Source organism: Chiloscyllium punctatum, chromosome 45, assembly GCF_047496795.1.
Source record: "Chiloscyllium punctatum isolate Juve2018m chromosome 45, sChiPun1.3, whole genome shotgun sequence".
NCBI classification, from domain to species: Eukaryota; Metazoa; Chordata; class Chondrichthyes; order Orectolobiformes; family Hemiscylliidae; genus Chiloscyllium; species Chiloscyllium punctatum.
In genome coordinates this window covers 48,008,805-48,035,336 of record NC_092783.1, presented here as the reverse complement: position 1 = coordinate 48,035,336, position 26,532 = coordinate 48,008,805, and the positions used below count along the sequence as shown (strand labels likewise).

The 26,532-nt window shown below is 45.3% G+C and overlaps 1 long non-coding RNA gene across 2 annotated transcripts in view; it reads right to left on the bottom strand.

The window, feature by feature from the left end:
- LOC140467382 (uncharacterized) overlaps positions 1-26,310 on the bottom strand; it is a 30,680-nt gene extending 4,370 nt beyond the window's left edge. Inside the window, exons 1-3 of one of the 2 annotated variants that reach the window (XR_011955438.1) lie at positions 26,059-26,310; positions 18,806-19,069; positions 11,590-12,001 (exon numbers count right to left, since the gene is read on the bottom strand). This is a non-coding gene — a long non-coding RNA (uncharacterized lncRNA). Of the gene's footprint in view, positions 1-11,589; positions 12,002-18,805; positions 19,070-26,058 lie in introns of those variants that run through there. The other variant, XR_011955437.1, reaches the window with a different exon arrangement.
- Positions 26,311-26,532: the final 222 nt, after the last annotated feature.

Genomic DNA, 26,532 nt, shown 5'->3' with positions numbered 1-26,532 from the left:
ATTTCAACCAATTAATAAAAGGGAGCGTCATTGGCCAAACAACCTTGTGTCAACAGCAAAGAACTAAGAAGAAATTGCAAGGAAAAGAAAGATAGCAGTTTATGAATTCCTGTTCACCAGACTGGTGACATTGGAATGCCTTTTTTTCCATCCTTAATATCTATGTCTTGCCTGTTTGTGTGTGCTAAGAAGGGATAGAGTTTAAGCTGTAGAGTTAGAAGTTAGTATCCCATATTTCCTACTTGCTGTTGGCTAAAGACAATTTGTTCATAATACTGAGTTATTTTCTTGTTGAACACAAAACTCCGGAAGAACGTTTTCTTTAAACTCAAGTTTGTCAGTCAGGTGATTTGGATATTATGAATCTAATCATGGCTGTGTTGATTGTGGGAAGAGTGGTGCTTTATTTCCAAAACAATACCATAGGGACTGCATTTGGTGTCTTGCGCAGCATTTTGAAACAAGGTCAAGTAGAATGGGGTGTTGAGTTGGTTATTGAATAAGGAGATACATGTCACTGCCAGGTTTTGTATGAACAAAAATAAGATAGTATTAGCTGTCATTAGAAACTGATAAAACCTACCTCCATGTTGTAAAATCCCCACTATATAAAATACCAGACAAAGCCCTGGACTTTATCAAAACTTCTAAAAAGCAAAGGCAGCTGGACTGAACTCTGTGGACAACACACAAACACAACTCACAGAAATCGAGATGTCTGTCTAGAACCATTGTTCAGCCTGGAATTCCAACTTATATTTCCTCTGTAAAAGGACAATCAACCGAAACCACCAATTCTATCCCGAAACATGATGTGGAAGTGCCGGTGTTGAACTGGGATGGACAAAGTTAAAAATCACACAGCAGCAGGCTATAGTCCAACAGATTTATTTGGAAGCACTAGCTTTCGGGGCACTGCTCCTTCATTAGATAGCTGTGGAGTAGGATCATAAGACACAGAATTGAAAGCAAAAGATTACAATGCATCAGTGGACTCAACTCAAACTGAAAAATCTATGCAGTCCAAAGTCTTCATTGTCCAGGTACGGCATGCGGGAACAACCAGGCTCTTGTGACATTTTGAGTTATTGAATATATTAAATGATATCACTAAAGTACAGTTTATCTTTCCCTACCCTCTTTGTTCCTCATTCCTCATCCTCTGTACCATTCGACATTGGCCAGGGTCTCTGTATTGGTCTCCGGGTATTGGTTACGGGTCACAGCCATGACCATTCCTGTGACTGCCTCATTTGAGCTGGAGCCATGGACCAGTTCTCATACATCTGAAGCCCCAACTGAGGCTCACCCAGACAAAGCTGCCAGACCTTGGTTAGAGTGGTCTCCCGCCATCCACTCTGCTGATGCTGACATTCATTCAGATTCTGGGGCCTAGTCGCAAACCTGGAGCCTTGGCTCAACCTGTGAGTCCAGACTGGAAGATTCAGCCCAGGACCTTCCCCTCGCTCACCGGGAGCCTCAGAACTGGGGTAGGAGCGCATTCGCCTCATCCTGGAAATGCTGCCACTGCTGCTGGATGCCCACTCCTTTATCATTCACTCGGCCTGGGCCGCCACTGCTCCCCGGGCCTGTGCCAGCATCTTAGACTGCCATTTTTGTTGAAAGATGAAGTGTTATTCTTTGATGCAGTTGAGTGGAATTTGATTGGAATCCAACAGTAAAAGTCAGAGTAGGAACAAAGAGGAGATGCAAAATGAAAAGCAACAGGAAGATTATGACCATGACTGTGGAAAAAGTGGCAGCGTTTGGTGTAGCAAATGCAGTATATAAAATTGAACATAGTTCAAGGAAATCACGGGTTTACTGTGATGGAAAGTTTGTAGCTGCGCCCAGAGGAGGTAAAGAGGCAGGTGTTAAGTCCATGGAATCCCTAAAGTGTGGAAACAGACCATTCAGCCCAAAGAGTCCAGACCGACCCTCCAAAGAGTATCCCACCCAGACCCATCCCCCTACCCCATTCCTGTAGCCCTGCATTTCCCATAGCTAATGGACCTAACCTACACATCTGTGAACACTGAGTAATTTAGTATGGCCAGTCCACCTGCACATCTTTGAACTTTGGGAGGAAACCGGAGCACCAGTAGAAATGGGGAGAATTTATAAACTCCACACAGACAGTTGCCTAGGGTGGAACTGAACCTGGGTGCCTGGTACTTTGAGGCAACACAGCTAAACACTGAGCCACTGTGCCACCGTTAACTATTTTATATAGGCTGCGGGTATTGAGGGTGACTGCAGACTGAACAGAATTAATGGTCTATTTGGAATGCTGACAGGGGAAAGAAATAAGTGTTTGAGATGATAATTATGTTGGAAGTGGCAGAAATAGTGAAAGATGGTGTGGAAGATAGGGAGACTGGTTGGATAGACCAGAGAAATAGAATTGAGGCACTGGAAGGGAGGGCAAGATGGCTGAGCCAAAGTGAATGAAATGGAAGAATCACACTCAATGTCCCTTTCAGTACTGTGGGTTGAATTGTCAGTTGAGGAAAAGGAAGATATCTAGGAGGTAACTGGTGTGGGAAATGGCTTCATTTGCACATTTACAAAGGAGCCAAGGAAATGGAGATAATAGAGTGGAATTCTCATAGGAATTGAAATATGAGGGTATGTAGATACTGTTAGCAACAAGAATGTTTTGAAGCTGTACAGAATTAGGTAAACGTGAGAGATAAAGGGACATATGAAGAACAGGGAGTAACTATGCTAGAATAGAAAGCAGGAGTCATTAACTAGTCAAATAAATGATGCCTCAAAGCAAACCAAACTCAAAATGGGGCAAGACAATGATTGAAGCTAGACAGAAAGGAGACACAATCAGGATATGCAGGTCCTTATAATGTTAAATGGTCTTAGAAATCCTCAATGTTACCATTTCTTAACAAAATATATTGTGAACGTTCAACATTTGCTTGGTTCAACATATTCTAGGCAATAGTTGATGGAAGGTTTATATATACTGCATTTGCTACACCAAACGCTGCCACTTTTTCCACAGTCATGGTCATAAACTTCCTGTTGAATCGAGACAAAAATTGGATGACATAATTACATATAAAAGGAATGTCACAGGGTTATAAATAAACAACCAAACACAGCAGATCTTAATAAGATCTGCCACACTATACCACTGGAAACGCACAGCAGGTCAGGCAGCACAAAGGAACAGGAGAATCGACGTTTCGGGCATAAGTCCTTCTTCAGGAATGAGGAATGATAGGCCGGAGAGGGGGTGGGGGCGGAGAGGTCGGGAAGAAGATTGCAGGTCAAGAAGGCGGTGCTGAGTCTGAGGGTTGGGACTGAGAAAAGGTAGGGGGAGGGGAAATGAGAAAGCTGGAGAAATCTGCATTCATCCCTTGTGGTTGGAGGGTTCCTAGGTAGATGAGGCGCTCTTCCTCCAGGCGTCGTGTTGCCATGGTCTAGCAATGGAGGAGGCCAAGGACCTGCATGTCCTTGGCGGAGTGGGAGGGGGAGTTAACATGTTCAGCCATGGGGCAGTGGGGTTGGTTGATGCAGGTGTCCCAACCCTCAGACTCAGCACCGCCTATCACCCTCACCTTAACCTCCTTCCACCTATCGTACTCCCAATGCCCCTCCCTCAAGTCCCTCCTCCCTACCTTTTATCTGAGCCTGCTTGGCACACCCTCCTCATTCCTGAAGAAGGGCTTATGCCCGAAACGTCGATTCTCCTGTTCCTTTGATGCTGCCTGACCTGCTGCGCTTTTCCAGCAACACATTTTCAGCTCTGATCTCCAGCATCTGCAGTCCTCACTTTCTCCACACTATACCACTGTCCAGAGATGACATGTTGTTCTTATTTATCTTCTTTGCTGATTCAATTCCGCAAGTATAATTAATTCTACTGCTGTTACATTAAAGCCTTGTCATTCCAGTGAAGTAGCATCATGTGCTGCGGATAACTGTAAACTGATTATTATGCTTCGATTTCCAGAAGGCACTTGATACATGTGAATATTTGTATTTGGTAAGATGCTATTTCAATGGTCATTGCAAAAAATAGGAGCTCATGGGGGTGGGGTAACATACGAGATAAAAGATTGGCTGGATTACAAGAAAAAGGTTCGGCATAAATGATCTTCCTTTGCTAGGAAAGATTTATCGAGTATGCATTGAGATGTATTGAGCCAAGTGCTGGGGACTCAACTTTGGATAATTTATAGCAATGACTTGACTGACGAGACTGCAGCAGTTCAGGCTCGATTTACTTCCAAACCTCTGCAAAGCCAACTTAGGGACTTTTCTTTCATTATTCATGCCCGTTGTCCATACATTGTCCAATTGTTCCATTGCCCAGAGAGCATTTAGGAGTCAACCACATTGCTGTGGGTCTGGAGTCACTAATAGGCCAGACCAGGTGAGAATGGCAGTTTCCTTCCCTGAAGGACATCAGTGAACCAGATGGGTTTTTCTGACATTCGATAATGGTCTCATGATCATCATTAGACCCTATATTCCAGACTTTTATTGAATTCAAATTAAAGTTATCTATGACTACAAAAGGGATCTTGATCAATTGGGACAGCGGACAGAGGAGTGGCAGATGGAGTTATAGTTTGGCGTAATGCAAGGTATTGCTCTGTGGCAAAACAAAAAAGGGCTGGATGTATACAGTTCATGGTAGGGTCCTGGCTAGTGTTGTCAAACAGAGATTCTGAGAGGTGCAGGTGCATCATTGTTCGAAAGTTGTCGTCACAGGTGGACAGGGTGGTTACGAGGGCATTTGGCATGCTTGCCTTCATTGCTCAGACCATTGAGTGTAGGACTTGGGACGTCATGGAGAGGGAGTATAGGACGTTTGTGAGGCCTCTTCTAGAGAACTGTGTGCAGTTCTGGTCATCCTGCTGTAGGAAGGATATCATTAAATTGGAAAAGGTTCAGAAGAGTTTCAACAGGATGTTTCCGTGACTGGGGGTTTTGAGCTACAAAGAGAGACCGATAGACTGGGATTTATTTTTCAGTGCAACATAGGAGGTAGAGGGATGACTTTATCGAGGTTTGTGAAATCAGGAAGGGCAAAAGAAAAGGTCTCAAGAGATACGGGCCAAACACTGGCGAGTGAGACCAGGTTGGTTTGGGGAACTTGATCAGCATGGATGAGTTAGATTGAAGGGTGTGTTTCTGTGCTGTTTGACTCTACAATACTAGGTATGGGCAGTTGTCATTTGACAGGTTAGGCTTGTATCTGCTCAATAAAGCAGTGAACTATAGGCCAATGAGCTTGATGTCTGTCATGGGGAACGTTATAGATATTCACTTCGAAGAACTCAAGGTAACCAGGAAAAATCAGCATAGTCTTGTTAAAGAAAAATCATGTTTAACTAATTTATTAGAATTCTTTGAAGGACAGATATGAACTGCAGATAAACATATCATACTTGATTTGAGAAGGCATTGATGATATGCCACTACAAGGTTTATTGTGGAAAATGAAAGCACATGTAATGGAGAGTAACTTATTAGCATGGATAGAAGATGGACTGGCTGGCAGAGCATGTATAAATGGGTTCTTTAGCTGATTGGAGGAGAAAGTGAGGACTGCAGATGCTGGAGATCAGAGCTGAAGATGTGTTGCTGGAAAAGCGCAGCAGGTCAGGCAGCATCCAAGGAGCAGGAGAATCGACGTTTCGGGCATGAGCCCTTCTTCAGGAATGAGGGGAGTGTGCCAAGCAGGCTAAGATAAAAGGTAGGGAGGAGGGACTTGGGGGAGGGGTGTTGGGAATGCGATCGGTGGAAGGAGGTTAAGGTGAGGGTGATAGGCCGGAGTGGGGGTGGGGGGGGGGGTTTGGGGGTGGGGGTGGGGGCGGAGAGGTCAGGAAGAATATTGCAGGTTAGGAAGGTGGTGCTGAGCTCGAGGGTTGGGACTGAGACAAGGTGGGGGGAGGGGAAATGAGGAAACTGGAGAAATCTGAGTTCATCCCTTGTGGTTGGAGGGTTCCTAGGCGGAAGATGAGGCGCTCTTCCTCCAGCCGTCATGTTGCTATGGTCTGGCGATGGAGGAGTCCAAGGACCTGCATATCCTTGGTGGAGTGGGAGGGGGAGTTGAAGTGTTGAGCTACGGGGCGGTTGGGTTGGTTGGTCGGTCCGGGTGTCCCAGAGGTGTTCTCTGAAACGTTCCGCAAGTAGACGGCCTGTCTCCCCAATATGTAGGAGGCCACATCGGGTGCAGTAAATGATGTGTGTGGAGGTGCAGGTGAATTTGTGGTGGATATGGAAGGATCTCTTGGGGCCTTGGAGGGAAGTAAGGGGGGAGGGTGTGAGCACAAGTTTTGCATTTCTTGCAGGTGCCGGGAGTGGAGGTTGGGTTGGTGGCGGGTGTGGACCTGACAAGGGAGTCACGGAGGGAGTGGTCTTTTTGGAATGCTTTGGGGGCGGAAGTGACCTCATGGTTCACGGCGGCGGTTGCTGCCGCGGGCGCTGCAGCGGCCGCGTGGTTAATGGCGCCCGAGTGACTTCGGAGGCCGATGGAAGATTCTGGAACAGTTGTCTCCGCGATCACCGCCCAGACAACTTTCTCCACGATCACCAGGAAAACCATCGCCAACAGATTCGCGGCCTCCACGGGGTCCACGGCTATCGGGAACAACACCGTTTCTGCCGTCGCCACAGCCACTTCCGCCCCCTGGGTTGCTATCGCCGCAGCCACTTCCGCCCCCAGTGACATCACTAACCTGCACAACAACCACGCCACATGCATCTCCGTCACCATGCCTAACCCTGCCCCCACACCGATCTCCGTCACCATGCCTAACCCCGCCCCCACGCCGATCTCCGTCACCATGCCTAATCCCGCCCCCACGCCGATCTCCGTCCGCACGCCTAACCCCGCCCCCACGCCAATCTCCGTTCGCACACCTAACACCGCTCCCACTCCCAGCTCCAGCCCCACACCAGGTCCTAGCTCCCAGCCCTGCCATGTTTTCACCATCCCTCCAGAAGTACCCCTCTCTGAGGATGAAAGATCAGTCCTCGGCAGAGGCCTAACCTTCATTCCCCTACAGTCTCAGATTAACGAGTTCAACACGCGGTGAGGCATCGAACAATTCTTCTGCACCTTCGCCTCCGCGCCTACTTCTTCAACCAGGATTCTCGCCCACCCTCTGACGACCCCTTCTCCCGCCTCCAACACACCCCATCCACCTGGACACCCCGTGCTGGCCTCTTACCTGCCCTCGATCTCTTCATAGCCAACTGCTGCCACGACATTAACCGCCTCAACCTCTCCACCCCTCTCACCCACTCCAATCTCTCACCCTTGGAACGTGCAGCCCTCCACTCCCTCCGTTCCAACCCCAACCTCACTATCAAACCGGCAGACAAGGGAGGCACGGTAGTAGTTTGGCGCACCGACCGTTACACCGCTGAGGCTAAATGCCAGCTCGCAGACACCTCCTCCTACTGCCCCCTTGACCATGACCCCACCTCCCACCACCAAACCATCATCTCCCAGACCATCCAGAACCTCATCACCTCAGGGGATCTCCCATCCACCGCCTCCAACCTCATAGTCCCACAACCCCGCACCGCCCGTTTCTACCTCCTGCCCAAAATCCACAAACCTGACTGCTCCGACCCATTCTCTCAGCCTGCTCCTGCCCCACCGAACTCATCTCTGTATACCTCAACACGGTCCTGTCCCCCTTAGTCCAAGAACTCTCCACCTACGTTCGGGACACCACCCACGCCCTCCACCTCCTCCATGATTTTCGCTTCCCCAGTCCCCAACGCCTTACCTTCACCATGGACATCCAGTCCCTGTACACCTCCATCCCCCATCACAAAGGACTCAAAGCCCTCCGCTTCTTCCTTTCCCACCGTACCAACCAGTACCCTTCCACTGACACCCTCCTTCGACTGACTGAACTGGTCCTCACTCTGAACAACTTCTCTTTCCAATCCTCCCACTTCCTCCAAACCAAAGGAGTAGCCATGGGCACCCGCATGGGCCCCAGCTATGCCTGCCTCTTCGTTGGATATGTGGAACAGTTCATCTTCCGCAGCTACACTGGCACCACCCCGACCTTTTCCTCCGCTACATCGATGACTGTATCGGCGCTGCCTCGTGCTCCCATGAGGAGGTTGAACAGTAGATCCACTTTACCAAAACCTTCCACCCTGACCTCAAATTTAGCTGGACCATCTCAGACTCCTCCATCCTCTTCCTAGACCTCTCCATTTCTATCTCGGGCAACCAAATAAACACGGACAGTTACTATAAACTTACCGACTCCCACAGCTACCTAGACTACACCTCCTCCCACTCTGCCCCCTGTAAAAATGCCATCCAATATTCCCAATTCCTTCATCTCCGCCGCATCTGCTCCCAGGAGGACCAGTCCCAATACCGATAAACCCAGATGGCCTCCTTCTTCAAAGACGCAATTTCTCCCCCAAACGTGATCAACGATGCTGTCCACCACATCTCCTCCACTTCCCGCTCCTCCGCCTTTGAGCCCCGCCTCTCCAATCGCCACCAGGACAGACCCCACTGGTCCTCACCTATCACCCCACCAACCTCCAGATACATCATATCATCCATCGTCATTTCCGCCACCTCCAAACGGATCTCACCCCCAGGGATATATTTCCCTCCCCTTCCCTATCAGCATTCCAAAAAGACCACTCCCTCCATGAGTCTCATGTCAGGTCTGAGACTGAATGTCCAGGACATTCAGTCTCAGACCTTCGGGTGACCATCCTCCAAAGTGGACTTGAGGACAGGCAGGTAAAAACAATGACTGCAGATGCTGGAAAGCAAATACTGGATTAGTGGTGCTGGAAGAGCACAGCAGTTCAGGCAGCATCCAACGAGCAGCGAAATCGACGTTTCGGGCAAAAGCACTCCATCAGGAATAAAGGCAGTGAGCCTGAAGCCTGGAGAGATAAGCTAGAGGAGGGTGGGGGTGGGGAGAGAGTAGCATAGAGTACAATGGGGGAGTCGGGGAGGAGATGAAGGTGATAGGTGAAGGAGGAGAAGGTGGAGTGGATAGGTGGAAAAGGAGATAGGCAGGTAGGACAAATCCGGACAAGTCAAGGAGACAGTGCTGAGCTGGAAGTTTGAAACTAGGATGAGGTGGGGGAAGGGGAAATGAGGAAGCTGTTGAAGTCCACATTGATGCCCTGGTGTTGAAGTGTTCCGAGGCGGAAGATGAGGCGTTCTTCCTCCAGGCGTCTGGTGGTGAGGGAGCGGCAGTGAAGGAGGCCCAGGACCTCCGTGTCTTCGGCAGAGTGGGAGGGGGAGTTGAAATGTTGGGCCACGGGGCGGTTTGGTTAATTGGTGCGGGTGTCTCGGAGATGTTCCCTAAAACGCTCTGCTGGGAGGCACCCAGTCTCCCCAATGTAGAGGAGACCACATCGGGAGCAACGGATACAATAAATTATATTAGTGGATGTGCAGGTAAAACTGATGGATGTGGAAGGCTCCTTTAGGGCCTTGGATAGAGGTGAGGGAGGTGGTGTGGGTGCAGGTTTTACAGTTCCTGCGGTGGCAGGGGAAAATGCCAGAATGGGAGGTTGGGTCGTAGGGGGGTGTGGACCTGACCAGGTAGTCGCGGAGGGAACGGTCTTTGCGGAAGGCGGAAAGGGGTGGGGAGGGAAATATATCCCTGGCGGTGGGGTCTTTTTGGAGGTGGCGGAAATGTCAGCGGATGATTTGGTTTATGCGAAGGTTTGTAGGGTGGAAGGTGAGCACCAGGGGCGTTCTGTCCTTGTTACGGTTGGAGAGGTGGGGTTTGAGGGCAGAGGTGCGGGATGTGGACGAGATGCGTTGGAGGGCATGTTTAACCACGTGGGAAGGGAAATTGCGGTCTCTAAAGAAGGAGGCCATCTGGTGTGTTCTATGGTGGAACTGGTCCTCCTGGGAGCAGATACAGCAGAGGCGGAGAAATTGGGAATACGGGATTGCATTTTTGCAAGAGGTAGGGTGGGAAGAGGTGTAATCCAGGTAGCTGTGGGAATCGGTGGGTTTGGAAAAAATGTCAGTGTCAAGTCGGTCGTCACTAATGGAGATGGAGAGGTCCAGGAAGGGGAGCGAGGTGTCAGAGATGGTCCAGGTAAATTTAAGGTCAGGGTGGAATGTGTTGGTGAAGTTGATGAATTGCTCAACCTCCTCGCGGGAGCACGAGGTGGTGCGAATGCAATCATCAATGTAGCGGAGGAAGAGATGGGGAGTGGTGCCGGTGTAATTACGGAAGATCAACTGTTCTACATAGCCAACAAAGAGACAGGCATAGCTGGGGTCCATACGTGTGAGGACAGGCAGCAGAGGAAAGTGGCCAAGCAGAGGCTGATAGCTAAGTTCGGTACCCATAGGGAGGGCCTCAACCGGGACCTTGGGTTCATGTCACATTACAGGTGATCACCATTGCACTACACACACACACACACACAGATATTCCTACACACACACACACTCTCACATACACACGGACACAGGTACATACAGACGCGCACACAGACACCCACACACACCCTTATAGACACACACACTCCCACACATGCACCCCCTCACAGACCTAAGACACTCTGCACTCACTACACACACACACACACACACCTTCTCACACTCACAACCTCCACCCCAGACAGACACACACACACACAGACAGACAAAGTCCACATGTACACATATATTTTGTGTGGTGAATTTGTACTTGCAGAGTTACATTGCACTTTGCTCAAAAACTGCATACATTCATGTAGAACTCTGAGCTCAAAAACTGCATGAATTTATGTAAAACTCTGTTATCTCACTTTTTAGATTGGAATCAATGTAAACATCAGGTCATAGACAGAGAACACAGGGGGCTAACACCTTCAACATATTGTCTAGCTATCACCATTGTTAACAGCTAACCCGAGAATGCAACTTTAAAAAAAAGGGTTTTGTGATTTACACATGAAAGAAGTGAAACTATCACTGTTTTCTAACAGATGAAAGGCTTAACAGACAATCAATTTTTCAGCGTATAATTTCAGTTATATCACACTGCAAATTTTTGCTATAAATTCTGTGTTACGATCGAGCCCTCCACAATCACCTGATGAAGGAGCGTCACTCCGAAAGCTAGTGTGCTTCCAATTAAACCTGTTGGACTATAACCTGGTGTTGTGTGATTTTTAACTTTGTACACCCCAGTCCAACACCGGCATCTCTAAATCAATACAAACTAGGCTGTCAGATGATGATTCTTATCAGTCGTTACAAATCCTACTAGAACAAAGGTATTTCACATCATTTGCAAGTGGGTACTATGAATCCATATTCAAAGATAATTTTGACAGCAGTCTGATTGGTCACAGTCAAACAGAGTAGATTCTACAAGCTATATCTGTCAATATCCAGTTGGAGCAGTTAAAGCTGATCATCATCAATAGACTGGCTGAACACATTTAATAGCTCCCTGAGTAAACACATTCTTTCTGGTCATTCAGAAACAAACTGCAATGATTGTGATAACTTTGCAATTCGCACCATATCCCTTCTGAGCTATAGTGCAAGGTCACAACTGATATTCTCCAGGTGTGGTGATCAGATTAAATCCTGGTAACTAAATATTTCACAAAATTTATTTTTAAATAGCATAGCATCCATCTTCAACAGTTGCTGACACATTAACCACCATATTCTGTGTGTTTGATGTTCTTCAAAGAATTTTATCTACCAAAACACAGAAAATACAAGGGTACTCTTTCAAGATACATGCAGTATTCAACATATTATCTCCTGTCCTCATTATCCTCAAATTCATGGTTTCACAGAATGCACTGTTCATATGGTGAAGTCCATGACCATTAAATATATAATTGTTTTCCAAGATTTTCAGATAACCATGTTCAATCAAGGTGCTATTCCTCCGGGCAATGTTTTTTCCTCATAGAGGTTCTTATATTTAGAAAACAAATCTGCAAAGTTCTTCAATCTCATGCTCTTCTCACTCGACCACATGTACACGACACATTTCTGGAATACAGCGAGAAAATGTTACAGGTGCATGATCAACAAACAAGTCACAAGTTATCCCAACTTTACCCAGCACAAAGCATATGAGTTCAAGATCTTTCAAGAAACATCAGCTCATGGAAAGGTAATATGAATTTGCGTGCAGCTCATATCTTAAGCTATGGTCAAATTCAATGATACTCATATTTATGAGAACAAAATATTTATCAGATCTCCACCATCTGCAAGTTCCCCTCCGAGCCACTCACTGTCCTAACTTGAAAACATATCACTGTTCCTTCAGTGTCACGGGATCAAAATCTTGTAATTCCCTTCATAATGGCATTGGAGGTATACCAATAGCCCACATACTTTGGCGGTTCAAAAAGGCAGTTTATCATCACCTTCTCAAGAGCAGGAGAGGGATGGGCAACAAATGTTGAATATCTGTTTATTTTTTTGAGTTTACTCTTCTTGCTGCAAGTGTCACTGGGTAAGTCATTGTATATTTGTTTTTTGTATATGGTGGTATATTTAATTGGTCCAGGGAATGGTAATGTGCAGAAAGATTTAATGTCCCCAGTAGTGGGTTTAGAGTTATGGGACTGGATGGGTGCAGGGTTGATAATTTAGACATTTGAGAACCTCATCCAATCATAGCTGGTATGTAACCAAAGGCTGGTGCAGGAAGCATCATGGAGCAAAACAAAAGAGATTGTTTGCTCAGTTTGCAAGAGAAAGTCCTCAGGCTGATAATGGGTTGTTGTATTTGAAGTAAAAACCGAAACGGCTCAAGAAACTCTGCAGGTTTGGCAGCATCTGTGGAAAGCAAAAACCAGGTAAAAACACTTCGAGTGTAGTAGGACGATTCATAACACATTTAAAACTCTTTTACTCTCTCTGCAGATGCTGCCAGACCTGCTGAGTTTCTCCAGCACTTTCTGTTTTTGTCTGCAATATTTTGGTTTTTTATTTGTTTGCTTCTGAGCTAGTTTCAGATTGAACAGAGTAAACATTGAGGAATCTCAGCAAGCCTTTAAATTAGAAAGATTTTGTTTTGTTCATCTGAAAAAAAACACATACCCTGGAAAGCATTTGTTTTTAGTTCTCAGAAGGCCAGGTGAAAGTTTGGTGTACAAAGCATTTTTTTCTGCAGAACGGAAGCTCCTTAAAACTTTTAGGAAAGATGTCTCTGCAGTGTAAAGGTTTTGTTTGAAACCTCTCAGCCAGAAATGTTTGGCTCGAATCCTGAAGGGGTTGAAGAGTAAAGGCAAAAATAAATCAAGGCATTTAGAATAAAACACAATAAGATCTATCAAGCCAGATTGCAGAATGGGATCTGACATGTTGAGAAATAACATTAGCTGGGATCTTTGCAGTAGGACTAGTGGTGCTGGAAGTGCACAGCAGTTCAGGCAGCATCCAACGAGCAGCGAAATCGACGTTTCGGGCAAAAGCCCTTCATCAGCCTTTATTCCTGATGAAGGGCTTTTGCCCGAAACATCGATTTCGCTGCTCGTTGGATGCTGTCTGAACTGCTGTGCTCTTCCAGCACCACTAATCCAGTATTTGGTTTTCAGCATCTGCAGTCATTGTTTTTACCTCTTTGCAGTAGGGTCCATTAAAGCCCTGGCATCATATGTCCATGTGGCAATCCAAGCCTGTAATTCACCAGTCTTACTTACTACACTCTAAGCATTCACACACAGGCATGACAAACCTGATTTAGACTTTATTATTATCTCTCTTACTCTGTCACCACTGAATGAATTTCCATTTCTTATTCATATGTTATCTACCTCTCCCACCATGTGCCTTGGCACTTCTCTTTAATATTATCACATAATTCACCTTTGCCCAATTGGTTTAAAACGTCCCCAAAAGCACTGGCAAAACATACCTCAAAAAGCTCAATGCTTGCTATGTTTAGCACTATCTGTCCCACCTGCACAGCACACACATCCCCATCCTCAATCCCAATGCCCCAAGAACCTGAAGCCCTCCTTCAGGCAGTATATTTCCAGCCGTGCATTAATCGCTCTTATCCTCCTAACTCTTTACACACTTGCTGCAAGAACTAGGAGTAATTCAGAGATTGCTACCTCTGAACAATTCAGTAATATCATTGACCTCAACACCAGAGAGGCAACACAGCATCTGGATTCAAACTTTAAGCTGAAAAAAGGTCTGTCCTTTCCACACATTAGCGAATTACCCATCACTATTGCTCTTCCAGTCTTCCTTGTCATTCCTGCTCTGTGCCCCATACAACTGTGCTTCCCTTGGTACCGTGGACATGGTTCTGTCTGTATTTCCCAGGTGAACCACCACTTCAGTGAGTATTCTGAACTGTTGGTTGGAGAGTGGGATGTTTACATAGGGGACTTCCACTCTACCTGCCAGTTCCTTTCTGACTGCTTGCCGGTCACCCAGTCCCTGTCAGCCTGTATCCTCTGAAGCTGTGATTTGACCACATGTGATTCATGAAGTTTTCATCCTCATAGATGGGGTCAGGTATGTTTTGGCGTCGCCCTTTTGGCGCCAATTATTTGGCCCCGCCATTTTGGCTCTAAACTGTTTTGGCACTCATTAGTTTGGCACTGAGCTGTTTTGGCGCCAATTCAGAATTTTAAAAAAGTCTTGTTTGGTTAAAGAAGAGAGGATGACTAACAACCTACCCGATGTAATTTTCTCAACTAGCAAGAGTTGATAGTCAAAGCTGTAATGATCCACTGTAAATTCAAATCTCGCTTTGTAATCATTTTCTCATTTAACAATTGTTAATAGTCATCTACTGCCTTGATGATACTTAAGCCCTTCTGTCTTCACATTGGAAAGCTGTAATACTATTTTCTTTCTATTTTCTTGTCACACCCATACCAGAAATGGCTGAAAACATTTTAAGCAAGAGAGACAAACCAAAATTTTCACACGATGGTTATCTATATGTATTGGTGCCAAAACAGCTCAGCGCCAAAGTAATGAGCGCCAAAACAGTTAAGAGCCAAAACAGTGGGGCCAAATGATCAGCACCAAAAGGGCGGCACCAAATAGTCCCATTCCACATAGATGAGCTGCAGTGATGGCAGCAGCATACCCAGAGCTCATGTTGCTGAAACCGATGACATTTGCTCCACAAATGGTTCTCTAAGACACAGAAACCACTCTCCCTCCAATCTTGGAAAACAGCAATGAGATCCTCATTCAAAATCCTCTCTGTCCCTCATACCCTCACACTTTCTCAGTCTGAAGCCCTTGCCAAGCAAGTTGTGTCCAAGTCCTCCAGGGTTCCACAGAGATAGTGAGGACTGCAGATGCTGGAGAGTCAGAGTCAATAAAGTGTGACACTGGAAAAGGTACAGCAGGTCAGGCAGCATCTGAGGAGCAAAAGTGTCCATATTTTGGGCATAATCCTCCATTAGGACTTAATCATCAACTCTCTTGTTTTTCAGATGCTGCCACACTCGCTGTGCTTTTTCCAGCACCATATTTTATCAACTCAAAGGGTCTATCCCTGATATCTTCTTGAGCTTTGTGTCCCAAAGTCCTCTCTTAAAATCTGAGCCACTCACCCCCATCACTCTGTTCTGAGACCCTTGCCACAAAGTCCTCTATAAATGTTTCCTTTTCATAAACATGATTGTTTTCTCAACCATCACTCTGAGGTGACAAACTCGCATTGTGCAAGATGATAACAGCTTCTCTCGATTCTGACGTTTATTCAGATTCCTTGAAACATCTTTGGATGAGAATGGGCATGGAGTAAATATGTGAAGATTAATTCATGCAATTGAAATTAGTTGAGTAGAAATTGTATGAAATTTAACCATAAATTATCTTGGTTTTGGGTAACTGTCTGGCAGAAGCTTGATGCAAGATTTCCTTTGAAGATGACAGCAAGAGTTTGCCTGTGAACTAAAGTAAATATACTCTGCAGACACCATCAAACATTTAATCAGGCCCAAAGATTCAGTAAAGCCTGTCATACATTTGTTTGATCAGTTTATCACTTTACGGTCTTTAATATTTCAAATAACAGCATTATTTTCTGTCACTTTAGTTTATTCATACATAATACTTTGTAACTACTTAGCATGGTCTGTGCGAAGACTGCAAAATGAAAACTTCTACCCAGAAAATATTGACCTTTGCTTGTGCAGCCACCTGGTTTATTCCAATGTCACTAAGGGAGCTGAGATCGCTAAAGGGAAAGATGAAAATTTGTAAAAAAGATTTAATGATCTGAAAGAAAAGTAAGTCATATCATTGTCTTTACATTAGTTATAATTTTCATATCTGATTTACAATTGTTCTGATGTTAACTTACTTCAAAGAATTATTTAACTAAGTCATCGTTGATATAATTTGTGCTGTGTTATGGCATAGATTCCAGAGCAGAAAGGGCTGTATCTATGAGATAATTACATGACATCACAACATGTGACTTTCTGGTTTCAAGATACCTACACTTGCCTTCAATCAATCTCTCCGTATAATAGTCAGTCAGTGAAAAGTCTTCAATCAGTGAGCTATATGGGCCAAAGGGTTTATTCCTATACTATATTGTTCTATGTTCAAGGTAAACAAGAGCTACATAGTGCTTTGTACTTTGCTGCCTCCACTGCCCTTGTGCTATAAACACTGGATCCACTTGAAGACAGGGGGTTCCCAATTGTGGGCAAGATCCCTCCTACATGACCCTGTCCTCATTCAGTTTTATAATACTCAAACCGTAAACAAATGCAGTTGCCCAACTTCACAGCTGTTAACCTCCCTTTATCTCAGCCTGCAGCCCCCAGTGGTGATGAGTACACTCCTATGTTTCCTTTCCAGAGCAGCAGACCATGACTCACTTCAGAGCTATGGACCCCTCCTAGACTGCAATCACCCCAGATACTTTGTGGACAGTATGTATTGTCAAGACTCTCTAAAGTTCCAGTGCATTCTAATCCACTGTGGTATTTATACTCAGTGATGTGCAATGTGTAAACATCATTATAAAGTTACTCCAGTGACCGGTAGTCCCTCTCCAGTACCATATAGGTGACTTATTTAAGAGCTTTCTCAAGTGTTCTGCCAGGACAGGATCTTTTTGTACTAACAGTTGAATATTGTCAGCGGTGAGAGTAAGGGTGTCCATAAAGTTTAAAACCAGAACAGAATCCAGGGGTGACACCATCAGTGGAGTATCTGCCGATGGGAGGCAGCCCAAGACCACTTGGTGTCCTGGACTGTGTTGTAACTTGTACTTGTATGCGCTGAGAGTAAGGGCCCACCACTGAGTTCGACCAGAACTTATGGGCAGCACCGTCTTATCTGCTTTAAGTAGCTCTAGCAGGGGTTTGTGATCCGTTACTATGACAAACTCACACCTGTAAAGGTATTGATGGAACTTTCTCACAACAAAGATGTTCATAAACTGTCCTTCTATATCTACACATATTTGCGTTCAGCATCAGCCAAAGTCCGGAAAGCATATGCTATTGGGTGCTCCTCTACGTTGAGCCACTGTTGAGTAAACTCTACCTCAATACCATCTGGAGAGGCATCGCTTGACAGCACCACCTTTCACTTGGGATCGAAATGGGCCAGCAATGGACTATGTGATATCATTGGACTGCAGTTGTGGGTGGGATGTATACCCATCAAGTTCAGTAATCTTAGGGCCTGAGCACCTTCTTCCATTTCCTTCACCCACCCCCATGCCCCAAACTCTGTCATCATGTGAATTGGTTGCAGCACAGCCAACCCCCTCACGGTCCCCATTAGCAGTTCTTCATTCTCCCTGGCTTGACATTCAATCACTTTGTCTGTCCAACTGTATTTCTCTCCATTTGGGCTATGTCTCTACCTATCATTTACACATTTAGCATCCCCACCCCAGTCTTCAGTATATAGCAAACCTTTTCCTAGTTACTTTTAGTTCTCACAAAGAGTCACCAGACCTGAAACGTTAACTCTGATTTCTGTGCACAAATGCTGAAAAGCCTGCTGAATTTTCTGTTTTTGATCCTGACGGCATTATTGTGTGTACATGTCCCCAAATCAGCCAAACCCAGTGGCTCCAAGCTGTCTATTTACAATCAGTCACTATGTTGGTCAGATCACAGCCTAGAATACAGCATCATCTCCCACCAACCAACTGTGAAAGGATCTTGTGACATAGTTTAACAATTAACAAAACAAAGGCCCACCATGACCATATAAACCATTGAAAAGGCGGACACACACATCCTGCTTGTGTCTCCATTCTGTCTAGCTTCAACCTGGTGTTATCTTCTCCCAGGCTCATTGTTTGTTGTTTATTTATTTTTGTCATTCAATCTCATCTCATTCAGAACAGAGTTCTGTAGAAAAGTCATTTGGTGCCAAAATGTTAACTCTGTTTCTCTGTCCACAGATGCTTCCAGACATGTGGCGTTCCTCCAGCATTTTCTGTGATTGTTTTAGATTTTCAGCATCTGCAATACTTCAGATTTAAACACAACAACCTCAAGTGTCCAAACCTCAAGAGATTCTCCCTCAGCACTTGGAGTCTCAGGCCAAAACCCCGTCCTTCAATAACTGAAACCGGAAAAAAAGACCCAAACACCCCGCAAAGTCTAAACGCACTCGCAACACATGCAAGTCAGGTGACACCGTTGAAACAAAGTTAAAAAAATCACATAACGCCAGGTTATAGTCCAACAGGTTTAATTGGAAGTACACTAGCTTTCGGAACGTCGCTCCTTCATCAGGTGATAGTGGAGGACTCAATCCTAAGACACAGAATTTATAGCAAAAATTTACAGTGAGATGTAACTGAAATTATACATTGAAAAATACCTTGATTGTCTGTTGAGTCTTTCATCTGTTTGAATACCATGATAGTTTCACTTCTTTCATGTGTAAATCACAAAACCTCTTTTTTTAAAAGTTGCATTCTCAGGTTAGCTGTGCCAATGGGTGATAGCTCCAAACCATTGAGACAAGGCTTCAGCACCACAGCAGATGTCAGATCATAGTAGTAGAGTGGTGAATCCGCAGCAGAAGTGGAGACTGGACCAGAGTCCACCGGAACAACAGGGAATCATCGCCCAGCAAGGCGCACTAAAAAGAGTTAACAAGAGGTAAAGCACAGCAAAAGACAAAGGCAACAACAAGCAACACAAAAACCCGCAACAATCCCAATCTTAGCGAACCAAACCACCTAATCCACCCAAAACAGCATCCAACAAGCCAAAAACCCAATGGCCTGACCCCAACTTCTCAAGCACTTCCTGTAAATTCCACAGCTTACCCATCACCTGAGTAAAAGATCCCTCCAGGCTAATATTATTGGGAACAAAGGTACAGCAACATTCCCCAAACAGTACACAGACCCCACCTTTCTCGACCAACAACCAATCCAAGGCTGCCTGAGCCCACCCACGCCATCCGAAAGGTCACATCCAATTGCTCACCCTACACTGAGAGGGCATCATCAGAGTAATTAATAAATCTCTGCTAATTGTAATACGTAGAATAAATCCACTCAGTATTGCTGCCAATCCCAACGGCAGGGATAAGCGACTCCCAGTCCACGGCAATCACATTCCTGGCCTTGAACACATTGGGGAAACCCCTTGGCCAACATGTACCAACAATGTGTACAGACCGATCAGGGACATATCCCCATTCTGGGCAGTGCAGAGCCAGCTGTGATAGGGCATTGGCACTACCAAGTGAGATCCGCCAGGTCCGCCAAATCAATGGACCTCCAACTCAGCACAGGAGCAGAAAGGTTTAGGACTAGGGAGGGGGGCTGCAGTGACCTCCCCCAACTCATCCTCACCCACACAAGCAGGAGAAAGGTGCCCTACCACAAACGCATCACTGAAGGCCTCAGAGGTACCAGCACTCCTACAAGCCACATTCACTGACTACCCAAGGCCATGTAAAGGAGTATTGGATCCCAACAAGCCCTATCATCGCAGCCTCTTCTCAGCTCTCACATACCTAAACCCCAGAGTCCGTCTGTGCCCATGGGAGCACCCTGGTACAGTGACTAAGATGATACCATGTGGAACGACCCACCATTGAAACGGCTGTAGGCGATGCCCTGGTTACTGTAAAGGGACCCTCTCCCTTCAGCTCGTTCTACTTTCTCTGGAAAAACCCATCCATACACCTGACCGCCAGGTCCAATAGGCCCCTTGCTGTTACCAGACACTGGCTCCCATGGGTACTTCTTGTGTGTGTGTATAGACTCATGAACCATAGTTAACTGTTGCATGCACTACTTAAGTTCAAGTTCCAATCGTTCGAAGCTAGGCCTCCCGAATGGACCACTAACCTGGACACTGGCATGGGTGTACTGGTAAGCACTTCAGGTGATGCCAAGTTAGTCATGCGGTTAGTCTGCACACGGTAGACCAATACTGCCAGCGGCAGCGCAGCAACCCAGTTAAGATTGGTGCTCACACAAATCTGATTCAATTTAGCCTTTAAGGTACCGTTAATCCATTCCATTATGCCCTGCGACTAGGGATGATATACACACAGCCAAACCCCTGCTCAATCCGCAAAGTCTACAGCACCAACTTAACCACCTTCTGAATAAAGGCAGACCTATTACCTGAACTGATCTCAGACGGTACGCCAAACCTCGGAATAACTTCAGTTGTCAAAACCCTTACCACAGCGCCTGGCCCCGGTAACAAGGTGGTTATCCCTGACCCACATCATCCAATCTGCTGTTATTATATGCAATAGGCTGTTTAGCTCCCCCTACACCCGCCTCTTGTGTAAGTACTGCAGCTGCATAACCTGCCTGTCTGTTTGACAAGTAAAGGTGAAGACGTTTCTCATGGTTAGACAGGCCCAACACCCAGGCTGACTGCAATGACTGCTTAAGAGTATTAAAAGCTGCCACAGCATCCTCAGTCCACTGCAGCACACTCTGCAGACTTGCATGATCTGCATCCTTCATTATTTCTCTCAAAGGAGCTGTAACTTCAGCAGACTCTTCAATCCAATCAGAACTAAAACCAACCATCAAATGTCATCATCTATCCAACTGTCACAGGTCTGGGATCTTGAGTTATTGCCTCAATCTGATCAGCTGCTATCAACTTACAGCCCTTAGATAGCAGCCTACCAAATACTCAACCTGCTGCTTACAACATTGCAGCTTCTCCTCGACACCTTATGACCACCATATGCTAACTGTCCCAGAAGAGATATGGTGTCACACCCACATTGTTCTTGACTCTCAGAAAACTAACAAATCATCAACATACTGGATTAATGTATTCTCCAATGGCACACCCTCCAGATCCAACTTCGACACCTGATTAAATACATGCAGTGAATGCGCAAACCCCTGCAGCATTTGATTATAAGTACAATGCCTTCCCCATATGTAAAAGCAGACAAATATTGACAGTTCTCTGCCAACAGAACACTAAAGAAGGCTGAACACAAGTCAATCATTTAAAACCAAACTGCTTCCGGCGGTATATTAGTCAGCAATGTACGTGGATTTAGAACCACTGCTGGCCAATTCTCTACCACCTCATTAACTGCCCTCAAATCATATACCGGTCTCCATTTAGACCTATCCACTTTTAATACAGGCAGCAATGGGGTGCTACATGGGCTGCATGTCTTCCTAAGCACCCTGGCTACCAGCAGTCTCTGTATTGTCACCGCCATTGCTTCCTCTGCCACTGGCTTCAAAGGATATTGTGATCTCCTCGGTAAATGTACCCCCAGCTTTAATCTAGTTTCCACTGGATTTGCTGACCTCACTCTCCCCACATCTGTATCTTGTAGTGATCATAAGCTAACTGGTAATGCATCCAGCCAATAATCAAATTGATGACCACTTCCTCCCCTATCACTGGCATACTTCGCTGGGAAACCACCTCAAATTCCTTGGGGTTCCCCAACATATCTATACAAGCTGTAATTCGAACATAATTACCATCGCCAGATTTCCAGACCCCTGGTGTCATCATCTGCCAATCACTAATTATTTCTACATGCTTCATCATGAGTCCTAGATCCTTGGACTGATGTCCCTCATTTACAAACAGTGTCACATGGGGCAAAGCCCCTGGCACACTGTACCATTTCTTCAGAAAATCACTGTCTTATCTGCAATGCTGCGCGCTGCTTTCCTATCACTATAGCTTCACTCTGTAAATGCTGCGGGGTGACAACCTCACAGTGCCACCTCTCCTCCAATAGTTTACTCTGAGTCTCATCAAAACTCACTGACACAATGCAGTTCAGGCATGGGTGGCATAGCCAAAGGCAGTAAAGCTAAAGCATCTTGCCCCATTTCTCCCAAGTTACCCAAATACAACCACCTATATCTCCTATCTCATATACATACGTTAGCCGTCCTGGTTCCCTGCAACACCACCTGAGAACTCACTCTATCTACTTTAAATCCCATTTGAGTACATTCCAATACCAATTCTAACTCCAATAAAGTACGCCTATCCAGCAAATTAATTGGCATCCCCTTAGAGACTAATAAAAGCAAGACGACTATCTTACTATCCATTTGTAAACTTACTGGAGCAGTAAACCTCACCAACTGTGGCTTACCTGGGAACCCTACAGTCTTAATAAATTTATCCGGCACGGGAAGATGGGAGGCATACTTTGGTCAGTTGCAAGTGTACGTAGCTCCAGTAACATAGGCGTCAACCGTCCTTCCAGACTAACCAAAAATAGGTGCCTGTTCAGCCTCCCGTGTTATCATAGGGTATGGCCCCTTCCCACTTGGGTTCTCTGGGCACCCCTAACACACTACTCCTGATCCTCCCTGAATCTGACTTCCCACCATACTCTTTGGCCCCCTACCTCTCCCTGTCCCTGTCCTTGGAGACCCCAGTTCCATCTAGGCTGTTGATTAATTTTATTTTGCCCTTGGTGTGGTACTTGTGGAAAAGTCCCTCCAAAAGCATTTATCAGCATGGAATCCTGTGGCCCTTGCAGGTGGCTTTATGGAGTTTTCCTTGGACCGGCATGTTGTTCATTGCATTAGCGTCGATCAACCTCGATGTCACAGGCGAGTGTCTCGCTTTTCTCTCTGTCTTTCTTTTTAAGATCCTCAAGCTGCAGTAATGTCAACTTTCTTTGCACCTCCTCCTGCTGTTCACCCAGCCTCTTTTTGTCTTATCCAGTATCTTTTGACTGCACGGACTGCATGACCTTTGAATTCCTGGCCCACTACCTCCTCTCGTTTAGATTTGACTTGAGGGGAATTACCTCAACAGTAGCAGTCTGAAACATTGTGGTTAACAGTTGACTCCCTTCCACAACTTGCTTTGTTTCAAGCCTCCACCTTTTCAACTGGCTTTCCAAATAGACTGCTGGGTTTCAGTGTCTCCCAGAAGACCCCCTCTCAAGGCTTTGGTGGGTAACAGGCTAAGGGCCTGCCATACTGTTTGTCTTACTCGATCAAACCCAGCACCATTAATAGACGGTTTGTCCACCACATTCTTCAAGCAAGCTCAATCCATTATCTCTCTTTATTGCGCGAGTCACACCACCTGTACTAGCAGTGCCTTCAAATCTCCCATAGCAAACAACTGTCCTGTGGTTTCAGATTCAAAGGCTCTCATTCACTTTCCTGCTCCATCATGTAAACTGGGCAAGACATTTCTCAGCTTTTCCAGGATCCGGAGTTCCCCAAGGAATGTATTGTGGCTGTCTCCGCACTTTTATAAACAACAGCAGCATCTTCCCCTGTGGGAACTTCTTTACCTTATTAAAATTGCTACATTGTGATTCCTCATCAGATTCCAAATCTAACCCTAACTTGTATTTCCTCCCACCTCCCTGCCTGTTACTGCCTCCTCTGCTCCCCTCCCCCATCAGTCTCTGCCTGCCTTTGCACAACATTCTTGGAATAAATTAGGTGTACCTCTGGTCTCTTTATTCTCTGAACATGCACCTCGCAATCTGTCTTTTTTCCGGTTGTAAAGCACCTAATTCTGTTTGCCCCCTCCTCTGTCGTGCCTCTCATTTTATTTTTAATACATTCTGTTCTGGGTCAGATTCATCCAAATCTAACTCCCCCTCTATCTCTACTGTCCCCCTTAGTACAGGATAATGTGTTACATTCTGTTCACCTAAATGAGGGTGGGGTTACCACCCTGCTGGGCCCACATACTGAAGGGCTCTTTGTTCTGCACCGAGCATGTGAAGTTTTTCCCTTCTAAAGTCTTTGTTTCCAAAAGCTGCTCGTTCTGCTCTCTGGCACCCCCCTGGTTGTAACTGGTGCCTGAAAAGTTTTTCTCAATCCTCCCCAACAATTCCAAACTGTCATAACATTTCTACCTCCCACTCCCTCTTCAATATTCTCTTTTATGATTTATCCCCAGGTCTGTAATTCTTTCATCACACATATTTATATCAAAGGCACTCTCTTTTGGCCATTTTGTTAATAAATCCTTAGTTCTTCTTTCCCATTTCCCAGAATTTTTTACAAAATTGTGTCTTACTACTGGAAATTGCTTAACCAAAATTTCAATTACAGTCCCTTTATTTATCCTGACATACATTTCAGTCCAGCTAATCTATTACCTCTAGTCTCAGAGTTCATTCCTTTATGCCATACAAGTCTGGTAGCGCATATTATAAATATTCCCTAACTCTTACAACTCACAACCGTCCCTATCTAATCTAGCAGTCCCTAAACTTCCCTAGGTTCACACTAATTCACAAAAACAATCAATTCACATTCGTCCTGCCTAAACCATTCCAAGACTGCATCTGCAGAATGCACTAATCAGGGTCCATTGTACCCTGAAGGTTGCTGCACAGGTGAATAGAGTGGTCAAGAAGGCATATATTATGCTTACCTTCATTGGACGGGGTATTGAGTATAAGAGCTGGCAAGTCATGTTAAAGTTGTACAAGACATTGGTTCGGCCGCATTTAGAATACTATGTACAGTTCTGGTCGCCACATTACCAAAAGGATGTGGACAATTTGGAGAGGATGCAGAGAAGGTTTACGAGGATGTTGCCTGGTATGGAAGGTGCTAGCTCTGAAGAGAGGTTGAGTAGGTGGTTTATTTTCATTAGAAAAAAGGAGATTGAGGGGGGACCTGATTGAGGTTTACAAAATCATGAAGGCATAGACAGGGCGGATAGAGACAAGCTTTTTCCCAGGGTGAAGGATTCAATAATGAGAGGTCATGCTTTCAAAGTGAGAGGTGGAAGGTTTAAGGGGGATACACGCAGCAAGTATTTCACACAGAGGGTGGTGGGCGTTTGAAACACGTTACCAGCAGAGGTGGTAGAGGCAGGCATGGTAGATTCATTTAAGATGCATCTGGACAGATGCATGAGTAAGTGGGGAGCAGAGGGTTACAGATGCTTAGGAATTGGGTGATAAGTTTAGTCAGTAGATTTGGATCGGCTCAGGCTTGGAGGGCCGAAGGGCCTGTTCCTGGGCTGTAAACTTTCTTTGTTATTTGTAATCTCTCCCTCTCTCCCATCCACACAAACACACACGCACACACACAAACACAAAAACAGAACCTTTGTGCAAGCAGTCAGAGCTCAGCACTGAGCCAAAGTTTCTCTCTCTCTCTCTCTCTCTGAGCCTTCATTCATTTCTAAAAATACAGTCTAATTATCAAACAGGCCTTGTTTTAAACATTCAACAGTCTAGTTACACTTTAACACACTGACCATTCTTAACTATTTTACTTTTATGTCATCAACTACCAATCTGCCAGTTTACAATTTCATCCAAAATCACTAACACCAACAATAAAACAATCTACCATTTTCTACCTGTTCAATCCCCAATCAATAAAATACAAAGGTTAAAAATTAATCTCTATGTTTTACAGAGAAGGCGCTATACACAGAAAATTAAATACATCACATGAAATTTTGTCTCAATCACTTTAATCTATACTGCTCACCCCCTGCGCAGTTTTCCTGAACAATCCTCTGCGCCTCTTCAGATATTAATTGACCATCCACCTTCTGGTTCTTTGGATCGGAGAGACCCATCACTTCTGCATCCTCAAGAACCTCCCTTATTCGACAGAATATAGTTCAAATTAGCAACAAAACACTTACTCTTCCTTTGTTTATGAGCGGCCAACCCTTTTATTCTGTCAATCTCAGGAGAGTTCTGGTTCAACTAGGAAGTGACCTTCAGCTGCAGCCTCTTTTCAGAGAAAAAGGTCTCTGTCCGGTTCCGTCTGGGGTGCCAAATTTGTTGTGGAAGAATCACTCAGTGTTCTATAAAAAATTACCAGGAGACACAGAAAATCCTTAATGAAATTAAACTTTAATCTTGCAAAACCAAAGCTGTCAGAGCCAGCAAAATGTGTTCCCTGACTCCACACAATTTCTTTGTTCTCTCCAGTTTATACAATTTGTTGGTTCCGCACATATCGGATAACATTAGCATAGCCAATCATGCTGGTTTGCTTTGTCTTTCTAAACTAATCATCACCTGCCATACAGCTTAAGTGTGATGGAAGGAACCAATTATATTTACAACACCATCATCATCACCATCAGCATTAAATCTCCCAGTGATTTAAT